The sequence below is a fragment of the Haliotis rufescens genome, unplaced genomic scaffold, assembly GCF_023055435.1.
Source record: "Haliotis rufescens isolate VD_foot unplaced genomic scaffold, xgHalRufe1.0.p SCAF_7, whole genome shotgun sequence".
Taxonomy (NCBI): domain Eukaryota; kingdom Metazoa; phylum Mollusca; class Gastropoda; order Lepetellida; family Haliotidae; genus Haliotis; species Haliotis rufescens.
Window position 1 is genome coordinate 25,060,171 of NW_025964361.1, and position 9,942 is coordinate 25,070,112.

Genomic DNA, 9,942 nt, shown 5'->3' on the forward strand with positions numbered 1-9,942 from the left:
TAAACTACGGTTATAACGAACTCAAAGCGACCGATAATTAATGGTTCATTGACTGGAATGTTTGAAGGGGAAAGGAGTAAGTGTAGAGGAGTGAGTGGGGGCAATGCTTGAGAGGGGAAAGTGGCTGTGAGTGAGTGAGTTGGAGTGTGAGTGTGGGAGAGTGAGCGAGAGGGGGGATGCATGAGAGGGAAGAGTGAGTTTGAGGGGAGAGTGAGAGAGTAGTTTTTTTAGTTTTGGTGAGTGGGTGAGAGGGGAGTGTGACTGAGAGGTGAGTGAGTGGTTGTTTTAGTGTGTGTGTGTGTGTGTGTGTATGGGGGGGGGGGGGGGGGGGGTGAGAGAGTGGTTGCTTGAGTGTGGGGGAGTGAGTGAGAGGGGGAGTGAGAGATTTGTTCCTTGGGTGTTGGAGCGTGAGTGAGAGGGGAGAGTGACTGAGTGTTTGTTTGGGTGTGGGGGAGTGACTGAGAGGGGAGAGTGACTAAGTGTTTGTTTGAGTTTGGGGGAGTGAGTGAGAGGGGGAGTGAGAGAGTGGTTCCTTGGGTGTGGGGGAGTGAGTGAGAGGGGAGAGCGACTGAGTGTTTGTTTGGGTGTGGGGGAGTGAGTGAGAGGGGGAGTGAGAGAGTGGTTGCTTGAGTGTGGGGGAGTGAGTGAGAGGGGGAGTGAGAGATTTGTTCCTTGGGTGTTGGAGCGTGAGTGAGAGGGGAGAGTGACTGAGTGGTTGTTTGGGTGTGGGAGAGTGAGAGAGAGAGGAGAGTGACTGAGTGTTTGTTTGGGTGTGGGAGAGTGACTGAGAGGGGAGAGTGACTGAGTGTTTGTTTGGGTGTGGGGGAGTGAGTGAGAGGGGGAGTGAGAGAGTGGTTGCTTGAGTGTGGGGGAGTGAGTGAGAGGGGGAGTGAGAGATTTGTTCCTTGGGTGTTGGAGCGTGAGTGAGAGGGGAGAGTGACTGAGTGTTTGTTTGGGTGTGGGGGAGTGACTGAGAGGGGAGAGTGACTAAGTGTTTGTTTGAGTTTGGGGGAGTGAGTGAGAGGGGGAGTGAGAGAGTGGTTCCTTGGGTGTGGGGGAGTGAGTGAGAGGGGAGAGCGACTGAGTGGTTGTTTGGTTGCGGGGGAGTGAGTGAGAGGGGAGTGAGAGGAGAGTGAGAGTGTGGTTGTTTGAGTTTGGGGGAGTGAGTGAGAGGGAAGAGTGACTGAGTGGTTGTTTGATTGTGGGGGAGTGAGTGAGAGGGAAGAGTGACTGAGTGGTTGTTTGAGTGTTGGGGAGTGAGTGAGAGGGGAGAGTGACTGAGTGGTTGTTTGGGTGTGGGAGAGTGAGAGAGAGAGGAGAGTGACTGAGTGTTTGTTTGGGTGTGGGAGAGTGAGTGAGAGGGGAGAGTGACTGGGTGGATGTTTGATTGTGGGGGAGTGAGTGAGAGGGGAGTGAGAGAGTGGATGTTTGATTGTGGGGGAGTGAGTGAGAGGGGAGTGAGAGAGTGGATGTTTGATTCTGGGAGAGTGAGTGAGTGTTTCTTTGATTGTGGGGGAGTGAGTGAGAGGGGAGAGTGACTGAGTGTTTCTTCGATTGTGGGGGAGTGAGTGAGAGGGGAGAGTGACTGAGTGGTTGTTTGAGTGTTGGGGAGTGAGTGAGAGGGGAGAGTGACTGAGTGGTTGTTTGGGTGTGGGAGAGTGAGAGAGAGAGGAGAGTGACTGAGTGTTTGTTTGGGTGTGGGAGAGTGACTGAGAGGGGAGAGTGACTGAGTGGTTGTTTGAGTTTGGGGTAGTGAGTGAGAGGGGAGTGAGGTAGTGGTTGTTTGAGTTTGGGGGAGTGAGTGAGAGGGGAGAGTGACTGGGTGGATGTTTGATTGTGGGGGAGTGAGTGAGAGGGGAGTGAGAGAGTGGATGTTTGATTGTGGGGGAGTGAGTGAGAGGGGAGTGAGAGAGTGGTTTGTTTGATTCTGGGGGAGTGAGTGAGAGGGGAGAGTGACTGAGTGTGTCTTTGATTGTGGGGGATTGAGTGAGAGGGTAGAGTGAGTGAGTGAGTGTTTCTTTGATTGTGGTGGAGTGAGTGAGAGGGGAGAGTGAGTGAGTGTTTCTTCGATTGTGGGGGAGTGAGTGAGAGGGGAGAGTGACTGAGTGGTTGTTTGAGTGTTTGGGAGTGAGTGAGAGGGGAGAGTGACTGAGCGGTTGTTTGATTGTGGGGGGTGAGTGAGAGGGGAGTGAGAGAGTGGATGTTTGAGTGTGGGGGAATGAGTGAGAGGGGAGAGTGACTGAGCGGTTGTTTGATTGTGGGGGGTGAGTGAGAGGGGAGTGAGAGAGTGGATGTTTGAGTGTGGGGGAATGAGTGAGATGGGAGTGAGAGAGTGGATGTTTGAGTGTGGGGGAGTGAGTGAGAGGGGAGAGTGACTGAGTGTTTGTTTGAGTGTTGGGGAGTGAGTGAGAGGGGAGAGTGAGAGAGTTGATGTTTGAGTGTTGGGGAGTGAGTTTATTGTGTTCAAATAAGCTCCAGATTCTCAGTATCATGTTTGTGTCTCAGTAGGGATCTGAGGGCACAACAGAGACCTAGTACACACGGTTTGTTGCAAGGGTCCGCCAAAGTATATCGGTTGTACACTGTAAACAGTGAAACTTCGTTTGTCAGGAAACTTCGTCTTCTGTACGAATTTTAGAAACGACTGTCACAACTGAAACGATTGGTTAATCCGGAAAGGACGAGGTAGGATAAGGGCCCTTTTTGATTTACAGGATGTGCAAAATTTTAGAATATATCAAAACGTGTAGAAATCGTTGTGCAAGTTATCGCATGTGTTCATATGAATGAGAACTAGATTTTTTTCATTTCAAACCATTGTCTGTTTGGAGCAGCACAACATGCATAGATAAGGATAAAATGTGTCGTTCTAATTGTCTTACACGTGAACGTGAGCAAGTCTTTCATCACAGCTTACTTCATAGGAGATTAGATAAACAGTAGGTAACGTTCAACTTGGGTTACGGGCCTGCTTATACTTAGATTTTGCCTTTTTCACACATTTATCCATATTTATTTATTTGATCTAATCTCATTAACATCCGATCTCTGCGTGAAGATCTGATATTTCCATAGGTCAGGTTAGTCTGTCCTACAGACCCTGAAACAAATATATCCAATACAGCTCTTGTAAGTCTATAATATTTGTCAAGTCTAGATTGCTGCAGTATCCCGAATCAAGAGAGTCTCTGGGATCCTTTTTATTATATTGCAAAACTACAATTTAACAACTGTTTTTATCTGTAAAATATGGTTCAGAGACTAGATGTTAGCCCAGGGGTCAGGTGTCTTTCTGGGACTTTCTAATCTACCAATCAGCGTCTTAATCCACTAATCAGCGCTCTAAATCCACCAATCAGCATCGAGGCTTATACATTTTCGAGATGAATGAGTGAAGCATTAAAACTGATTTCTTTTCTCGAAAACGAACTAAAACAAGGAAATAGATTTTAGCATGTCAGAAGTCCAAAACTTGTCCTGAAGAGAAGAGACAAGATGTCAGCAATTTGTACATGTCTGATAGTTTTCATACATAACAAAACAAAACCTTCCGCCTGGTCCAGGGGATTATTTTCAGATGGAATATTGCTTAGCGCGGCGTTAAACAACAAGCAAACAAAGACCAGTGTTAATGCGGGTCATGCTCTGTCGCCTAAGACGCCTCAGTTGTCTTTCATACGCGAGCAGGATGCGACGATTGAGGGATCGATTCCAGAATCAATTATTTTTTTCGATATTCGTGGTCCAGTCGGCCTCGGCACGCAATTCGCTGTGCAGAGTTGCGACCCTTAGAGTACCTATTGTCGTGGGTTCGAATCCGAAAGGCGCCCTGATTGTGATCATTCATGCAATGCTTTCGCCGTGAGTTTCTCCTGATTGGTTAACCCTTACAACTTGCATGCTGTCCTGCATCATCAAGCTGACAGACATTGATAGGAATGAGATACTGGTCGAAGCGGACGTACAATCTATCCCACACGCTCATTCGTTGCATATTCGAGAAGCTACTTATCCTCAGGATCTAAACTATTGAAACTGTCACCCAGCGGCCATTTAATAAACGTCTTCGGTCTTGATTGACAGGGATTGACATCACATACATCGATCCACGCAATTGGAAACTATGACATGCATCAACCAAGTCAGCGAGCCTGACCACCCGATCCCGTTAGTCGCCTCTTGCGACAAGCACAGTCGCCTTTTACGGCAAGCATGGGTTGCTGAAGACCTATTCTACCCCAGATGTTCTAGGTTGGTTTGTTGTTTAACGCTGCACTCAGCAATATTCCAGCTCTATGACGGCGGTCTGTAAATAATCGAGTCTGTTTCAGTGACATTGAAGTGGCCAATGAACAACCAGCTACTGCTCGCCCAGTTCAGGTTGCCATTGCGGATGATGACGGGGAATCCTGAATATATTCCTACGTTGTTGTCAAGGAAACATCTTGTGCATTAGGAAACCGACTTGACATTTGATATTGTCACTATTCCCTTCATACTGTTTTAAGCATTATAATACTGACATATATAGAAACAGAAACATTGTTATTGTTCAATGGTGTTCCGTGGTATACAAAAGTGGTATACAATCAACACATGTTTACAAATCAATACAAATTCGTGCACAGCAATTTCAATGACAATAAACAATGGAGTGGTAGTACAATATTCAATGGCAATAATTAATATGATGGCAGTGATCAGTATTAAACCGATGGGTCCCGATGTGATGAAATGCGTGAGAGATGCCAGATACCAGACCGGAAGTGTACATATCACACACGCCATTCGTGACCAACTCGTGTTATTCCGGGACAAGCCGAATTGCAGGTTACGGAAAGGGGCGAGTGGTGACGAATGCATACTCGCATCTAAATATAGTAACTTCCTGACAACTGCTTACATTAAATAGTACTACATTCATGACGACTAATCACTGCCAAAATACAATGCAATGAGCGTCGACTGAATCTCAGCAGAAACAACGTAACACAGTTACTATCAGTGTTCAACAACAAATTACACTGCCACATAACAGTGGTCGTACGTCTGTGACATTCAATTACGTTGTGTTTGTGTTTCCAACTTTGACGTGGCTCAGAAACCAGATAAAGCGTTTTAGAATTTTTAATTACGCCAATTTGATTATAGTATAGTTGATCTTTTTTTATAGGGTGGACATTGAAAACAATTATTGCCACTTCTACACATATTTGTACTGGGTGAGGTTCGGCAGTCAGGTGACTGTATTTGGGCTATATTTAGGGGCGTGTGCAGAGTACGTCCATTGCCACCACGAACTGAAGGAATACAACGTGCCGATGTAGAATTTAAAGCCCTAGTGACCAGTTCACTGCTTCATATAACCGCTCGCAGTCACCTGATTGCCGATTCGTACCCGGATTGAAACCGCGTCAACAAATCTCAATGATGATGTTTGTCGCTCGCAAAATGGATATTTCTTGAAAAGCGCACTTTGCAATATGTTATACTACTGTTATAGTGCAAACCATTTCATTACTTTTATTTGAAACTTCATTTATCTAAAATAATTAATTGTTTCAATATGTTTCCAAAGTGCACCGAAATTATATCCCCTTTGTATACAGCAAACATTCGGCTATCCCCTCTAATTATAAGCCCCCGACGGGCAGGACCTTTAATCCCCAGCGCTATCTAAAAATGTCAGTTAATACCATCTTACGTCGCCGGATCTCACGTATGTACATACACGTGGGTCACTGACCTTGAACCACGTTAAGTTATTCATCTATCTATAAAATCTAACTGACATGGTAAATCAGAGAGACGGGACCAGATCATCGACAGAAGCGGGCGGATTGTACTGCTAGTCGTGGCGTTGACCATGGCCGTCGACAATGAAGAATCTCCGTCAGACTTCCTGACTTCGTATAAGTGATAGAGCAGGTCTCTGCACCGGGAACATTGGCCACTCGGTCAACTTGTATCCTTTAGATTTATTTCAACCCATCAACAATAAACATGGCTGCTGTCGTCACCCCTGAGTTTTGTCTTCCGTCTCCACCCTGAGCTACCATCCGAGGGCAAAATCTAAACTCTTGGACATATCTGTAAATAATATTCCTCATTGGCACATTGGATTGCTTTCACTTTATAAGTATAAGCATAAATGCAGCTTTCTTCGTTGATTAATCATCACCATATTTCGGGATTCTATTCTAAGTGACGAGGACTATGGTCTCGTCAGTTGTTTCCTAAAATTTCACAAACCTGATATCAAAACGGAAGCAACTGGGAGCAATATTCGCAATATGAAGGGAAAGTCGAGACGGTTCGTTTGCCAGGGGTGGACACTGGTTGTTCTCTCGCGTTTGTTTTTTAACTGGAAGAAGGAAATAACTCCTTGCAATATATGTTTTTTAAAATACATGACTCGAAACGATTATTGCTTTGTCATGCTTCGTTGTGTCCTTATTATCAGAACACTTTCCGGGTGTGTTCAGATTCAGGCCACATAATGTTGAACAGGCACGCAGCTGTGTGCTTAATACTATCGGTGTACCGCCCGGGTAATTCATATACATACATATGAATACATACATACATTTACACATTCAGGGTGGCCCAAAGTTGAGAAAAGTTGTAATTAATGCTAACAGCATTCACAAGACTAAACAGTGGCAAAAACATCTTGAATACGGGTGTTTGCGTCGTAAATGAAGACATTATGAAAAGTGTAATTCTTCTCTAGTAGCGTATTGAAAAATGGAATATTCTACGATCTTCCCATAAAGTAAAGAACTCAGCGGGGTGTAATTGTACACATCCGGCCCGTTTACAGTGGTTAAGGTCATATATACAGAATCATATTTTAAGAATCCCTTTTCCTACACGACATGACCTGATGTGTGTACAAAGTTATGTGGAGTTTTATATTGCGAGACTGGGAGTTTTCCACAAAGGAGTTTCTGTAGACATTTGGCAAGTAAAGACCTCGGATAAACCTTTGTCTCAAGTTAAAAGGAAATTCCTCTTCAACACTGAGACACAATATGCAGGCCCGGGATCATGAAACTAACTTAAGATCATTTAGACTTAAGGCCAAATTTGTCTTAAATCTGGGATCACGAAGCTCAATCGATGAGAATATCCTAAGTCTAAGGCAAATTTTGATCTTAAGTCCTAAGACTGCTCCTGAGTAGACTTAAGACAAAATTTGTTGCAAGAAAGATGGTGGAGGGTTGTTCGCCTCATGCGTCGCAAATAGCAATTCAACGGACATCTCGAGACCGATTCAACCCTCTTCATATGTACAGAGACGAAGAGCTCTTTGAATAATATGGATTTCGTCTTTCTACCATTTGTTTCATCGTTGGTTTAATCGGTGGTGAACTAGCACACCCCATTCAACGCTCCCACAGTCTCCCACCTATTATTCAAGTTTTGATAGTCCTTCATGATCAGTTTGTATCCGCTGGGGCTCTTCACCTTTCAGTGTCGATGCTCATGAAATCAATCAGTGGATTGTCTGGTTCAGACTCGATTATTTACAGACCGCCGTCATATATCTGAAATATTGCTGATTGCGGCATTAAACAATAAACCCACCAACGTTAGTCGCCTCTTACGAACGGGATCGGGTGCGGCGTTAAACAACAAACTAACAAACGAACACAAGGAAGTACACCACACATATCGTCTTATACCACCGCCTTGTCATTTCTATTTACTAAGATTTTGTGTACGACCTTTTATCAGACGTCTGCTCCCGTTCCCGAGGGCACGGAAAAAGGAAATATTTTTAGTCGGACTCTTGTAACCAACAGTTTCTGTTCTTAAATGAAAAACTAAAACCTACCCGATGGCCTGCATTATTCAACATTTGCTCACGAATGTGTTATACTTTCAATGCATATATAAAATAACACATTGCGATAACTCGTGGTCTGTTCAAATTGACATTGTTACCGTGCAACAGAAAACTATGACATAAACATGTTCATGACAAGACCAGCTACAGTAACTGCGGTTATAAAGAACTCAAAGGGACCACTAATTTAGTTCGTTATAACCGTAGTTCGTTTTAGCATATATACAGCAGATTGACGGGATCAAAACACATTTCGTTATATCCGTCAGTTCGTTATAAGCGTGTTCGTTATAAACGTAGTTTACTGTATATGTTACCCAGGTATCGCTCTCATATGGTATAAGCTTTTTCAGAGTTGCTGGTTGAGGCAGCTTGAAGTGGGGTGAGATAGCAGAACATCTGTGCTCGGTCAGTGCTGTGAAGTACACGCGGTGGTGCCTCTCTGATGGTTGAATACAAATGTTGAATATAGGTCTCGCTGACACTCAGAGAGTTATATCTTGCACCTGAGCGATACTCTGTGTGTACTGCAGGTACAATCCTTGTGGCGTCACCGTCAGCACCATCAGCGTTGTCGTGTACGTCGATGTATGTGTAATCATGATCATGTTCTGTCGTCATGGCTGAATCCGACCCAGCTTCACCATCCTGATGTCCAGACACTCTAGGTAGTAAAGGATGTTTAATGAGTGGGTGATTGAGTGAGAGAGGGGAGTGAGAGAGTGGATGTTTCAGTGTGGGGGAGTGAGTGAGAGGGGAGAGTGAGAGAGTGGATGTTTGAAGTGTTGGGGAGTGAGTGAGAGGGGAGAGTGAGTGAGTGTTTCTTTGATTATGGGGGAGTGAGTGAGAGGGGAGAGTGACTGAGTGGTTGTTTGATTGTGGGGGAGTGAGTGAGATGGGAGAGTGAGGGAGTGGTTCTTTGTGTGTGTGTGTGGGGGGGGGGGGGAGTGAGTGAGAGGGGAGAGTGAGAGAGTTGATGTTTGAGTGTAGGGTAGTGAGTGAGAGAGGGGAGTGAAAGACTGGATGTTTGAGTGTGGAGGAGTGAGTGAAAGGGGCGAGTGACTGAGTGGATGTTTCAGTGTGGGGGAGTGAGTGAGAGGGGAGAGTGAGAGAATGGATCTTTGAGTTTGGGGCATTGAGTGAGAGGGGAGAGTATGAGAGCGGATGTTTGAGTGTGAGGGAGTGAGTGAGAGGGGCGAGTGACTGAGTGGATGTTTCAGTGTGGGGGAGTGAGTGAGAGGGGAGAGTGAGAGAATGGATCTTTGAGTGTGGGGCATTGAGTGAGAGGGGAGAGTATGAGAGCGGATGTTTGAGTGTGCGGGAGTGAGTGAGAGGGGCGAGTGACTGAGTGGATGTTTCAGTGTGGGGGAGTGAGTGAGAGGGGAGAGTGAGAGAATGGATCTTTGAGTGTGGGGCATTGAGTGAGAGGGGAGAGTATGAGAGCGGATGTTTGAGTGTGAGGGAGTGAGTGAGAGGGGCGAGTGACTGAGTGGATGTTTCAGTGTTGGGGAGTGCGTGAGATGGGAGAGTGAGAGTGGATGTTTGAGTGTGGGGGAGTGAGTGAGAAGGAGGAGTGAGAGAGCGGATGTTTGAGGTTTGAGAAGTGAGTGAGAGGAGGGAGTGACTGAGAGTGGAGAGACGGGAGAGTGACTGAGTGAGTGAATGAGTAAGTGGTTGTGTGAGATTGAGTGAGTGAATGTGTGTGAGAGAAGAGGAGAGAGACTGAGTGAGTGGTTGAGTTTTGAATGGAGAGTGGGAGGGAGAGTGAGTGGGTGGATGAGTTGGAGGGAGAATGAGAATGAGTTTTGGAGGCTGAGAGGGTGAGTTAGTGACTGTGTTGATGGTTGAGTGGTTGTGTGAGGGGAGAGTGCGTTAGTGGTTAAATGAGAGAAAAGTGAATGAGTGTTGGAAATTGAATGAGGGATATTGAATAGTTGAGTGAGAGAGAGTGAGAGGGTGAAGGGTGAGTTAGTGAGTGAGTGGATGCGTGGGGGAGAATGTGAGGGAGAAGTTAAATGATGTGAGAGTGATTGAATGGTTGAGCGACGGAGAAGAGAGTGAGTGGTTGAACGAGGAGGGAGTGAGGGAAT